Source organism: Polyergus mexicanus, unplaced genomic scaffold (genome assembly GCF_030449975.1).
Source record: "Polyergus mexicanus isolate NDT 795.1 unplaced genomic scaffold, iyPolMexi1.0 SCAF_20, whole genome shotgun sequence".
NCBI lineage: Eukaryota > Metazoa > Arthropoda > Insecta > Hymenoptera > Formicidae > Polyergus > Polyergus mexicanus.
Genome location: NW_027223340.1, coordinates 3182414 through 3186137, shown reverse-complemented (window position 1 = coordinate 3186137; position 3724 = coordinate 3182414). Strand labels below are relative to the sequence as shown.

General features: G+C 46.6%; 1 pseudogene; it reads left to right on the top strand.

Annotated features, from left to right (window-relative positions):
- Positions 1 to 378: 378 nt before the first annotated feature.
- On the top strand, positions 379 to 2190 carry LOC138941785 (uncharacterized; annotated as a pseudogene).
- Positions 2191 to 3724: the final 1534 nt, after the last annotated feature.

Below are 3724 nucleotides of genomic sequence, written 5' to 3'. Positions count from 1 at the left end.
CCAGCGATATCGGCAATAACAGATACGACACGGCAATAGGCGACGACATCCTCGCAAATAAATCGTTCGCAATAAAAACATTCGCCTCCCTTGTCTATTTATCTGTTTAATTCGAATTATATCATCTCAACCTATACACGGGCTATCCTGACAGGCCTACAGCTTCATCAGAAGTGAGATACAGACACTGCACCCAGTTCCGTGAATTCTGCTCGAGGTAAGCAATTTGAGATTTCTCGGCAGTACGAGATACCGTGTGAAGCGCGAGCACAAATAAAGACGGTCGATATTTTGAATTCGTGAGTGTTGCGAACGTCGAGTCACGCGGCGGTATATCGATCAAGATTATTAACGGACTTGAATAACGGAGTGACAGTAATGGAGTCGTATCAAGCAAACGATTTTACCATTGCCGAATTGAGAGAGATTCTTCGCGAAAAAGGAATATCTACGGGAGGAACAAAGGTCGAACTCATCCGGCGGTTGAAGGAGAATAATCCGGCTGCATGGGAGAGGCTCTGCGAGCAGCGGGGACGAGCGGCGCGTTCGGACGGCGCCGCGACTTTGGTTGACGTGCATGTGGCTGGCGAACGGGACGATGCCGCCGGGGGAGCGGAGACCGGTGACAATACTCTGAGACGAGAGGATCAAGCGAGCGCGACGGCATCAAGGTCGGAGGACAACGATGTTGCGATGCAAAGGGAACTTACTTTGCTACGTCGAGAGCGAGCGATTTTGGAAAGGGAGCAACAATTGCTCCGACGAGAAGTGGAGATAATGCGGAGCGCATCGACGATGACGGCGATGACGAGTGGCAGCACTATTTCGGCGTTTGGAGGCGTTAGAGGCATCAAGGAGTTGCTGAATTTGATGCGGCGGACGGTACTTTCTGGAGATGGAAGCAGCAACTGGAATTGTTGAGACGCACATATCAACTAGACGAGAATTCGACGAAAGTGTTGATTGGCTCTCGGCTGAAAGGCCGTGCGTTATTGTGGTTTTATTCGAAAGCCGAGTACGTGACGTTAAACCTGGAGGATCTTCTGCGAGAAATGGAGTTGATGTTTGACTTGCGGCCAAGGAAGCTGTCGTTAAAAAGAGAATTTGAGTCCCGCGTATGGAGAGGAGACGAGCCGTTTTGCGATTACTACCATGAAAAAGTAATCCTTGCGAACCGCCTACCGATCGCGGAAGACGAGTTGCTGGATTACGTCATTGAGGGAGTAACAGATCCACGTTTGCAGGATCAGGCGCGCCTCATGAACTTTCGATCGGGGACGGAGTTATTAAAGGCGTTCGAAAAAATCCAAATGAACCACAGGAGAATCGATAACAGGCCAAGGAAGGTGGGAGCGAGGATGACCGGCGGAGGAAGGATCGAGACGTCGACAAGAGGAAAACAGATGAAGTGCTTCCGGTGTCATGAGATGGGGCATATCGCAACCCAGTGTAAGCGATTGCCGGTGAAACGGGCTTGTTATTCGTGTGGATCGCCGAGACATTTAGCGAGGGAATGTCCGAAGCAAAATCGGTCCGCGGCGGCGGAAATGTCAAATGACTCTGTGCGAATTGCGTCGGCTAATATTGTACAATCTGCTGTGTTGTTAAAGCCTTATATGTTTGTTGTTAAAGTCGTAGCCAGAAATGAGAGCGGCGGTACGGATAATTATGTTCTTGATGCGATGATCGATTCGGGCTCTCCGATTAGTCTTATTAAGGACGAGATAATTCGAGGCGACTCGCGTTTACTTGCGGACGAAAACGTCGGTCAATTTTGCGGAATTAATGGCTCGCGGCTGAGAATTAACGGTGTCGTTTACGCTGATCTAGATGTAAAGAGTGTACGTGTGAGGTTAAAGTTTTATACTGTCCCGCACGATACCATGGCGTACAATGTGCTACTAGGCAGAGATTTTTTGAGTCATCCGTCACTGCGTGTGACATTGGGAAAGGATCTCGAGATTGTGAACGCGGAGGAAGCGCGCGTTGTTCATCAAATGATGCACATCGAATACGGTGATGGTCTTGTTCGCTCATGCCATGAATTACGAATTAATCCGGTTGTCGGCGAAGATGCGGCTGCAAAGATTCGCAGGATCTATGAATCTTGTTATTTGAATAATCTTTGACCGGAGAAACGCGTGCCGGATTTTGAAATGATTATTGCGCTTAAACACGAACAACCGATAAGTATGCGTCCACGGAGATTATCGTTCGCGGACAAGGAAGCTTTGCGTAAAATCTTAGACGATTTTTTGGAAAAAACTATTGTTCGACCTAGTAATTCGCCATATGCTAGCCCTATTGTCTTGGCAAAGAAAAAAGATAATAGCTTTCGATTATGTATTGATTACCGTGAGTTAAATAAGATTACGATACGCGATAATTTCCCGACCGAATTAATCGACGATAATATTGATCGTTTGCGAGATAAAAGATATTTCACGATCTTGGATTTGAAAGACGGATTTCACCACGTAAAGATAGACGAGGCATCCGTCAAATTCACGTCATTCGTGACTCCTTTGGGCCAATACGAATATTTGCGTATGCCATTTGGCTTAATGAACGCACCGCGTGTATTTCAGCGTTATATTCATGCCGTGTTTGAACCATTGGTTCGAGGAAATAAAATAATATTATATCTGGATGATTTGTTGGTCGCGACGGAAGATGTGAGCGAGCATATCGAAGTTTTGTCTGAAGTTTTTGAAATAGCAGGCAAGCACCATTTACAATTTCGATTAGACAAGTGTTGTTTTGCACAAACTGAAATTCGTTATTTGGGTTATTGTGTGAGCGGGCATGGCATTCGACCGAGCGACGAAAACATCGAGTCTGTTTTGAATTACCCGATACCGCGCAATGCTAAGGATGTACACAGATTTGTCGGACTTGCTAGTTATTATCGCCGATTTATTCCCAATTTTTCGGTGTTAGCGAAACCATTGTATGAGCTGGTTAAAAAGAATGACGTTTTTAAATTCGGTTCAGAAGAAAATGCTGTGTTCGAAGCGCTCAAGGAGCGTTTATCTAACAAGCCAATATTAGCCATATATTCACCGCGTGCGGAGACGGAATTACATTGTGACGCAAGCGCGAGCGGTTTCGGCGGAATTCTGCTCCAAAAGCAGAATGATAATACGTGGCGTCCAACTTCGTTTTGGAGCCAGCGGACGACGCCGACGGAATCGAGATATCACAGCTTTGAGTTGGAGTGTCTGGCTGTTGTATACGCGTTAAAAAGATTCCACATATATCTCGCGGGACGCAGGTTTAGAGTTATTACCGATTGCGATAGTTTCCGTCTCACGTTGAGCAAAAAAGATATAAATCCTCGAATTTCGCGTTGGGCTCTGTTCAAACTTGCCCGTTAAAAATTATTCTCGAACATTCATCAAAATTATATCGCGATAGCTAAGGCAAATATTTTGGATCGGAAATTCGGTAGCGGGCGAGCGCGGTAACAACTAACCCGCGTTCGCTTTCTTTCGCATTCGGCCCCCCCCCTTTTTTTTGCTATTCCTTTCACGATTTTGCCGGTTTTTCGTATCATTCGCAATACGCCGAAACGATCGCGCGATGTTTCTCACCGCCAATGAGATCATCGAAATTTAGCGACAGTAACCGGCGGAATTCCATGCCGTAAAATTTGCCCATCGTTTCGTCAGTCTTGCGCCCGATTTCGCCTGCCGACCACACATTTTCGCTGTGTCTCGTGCCC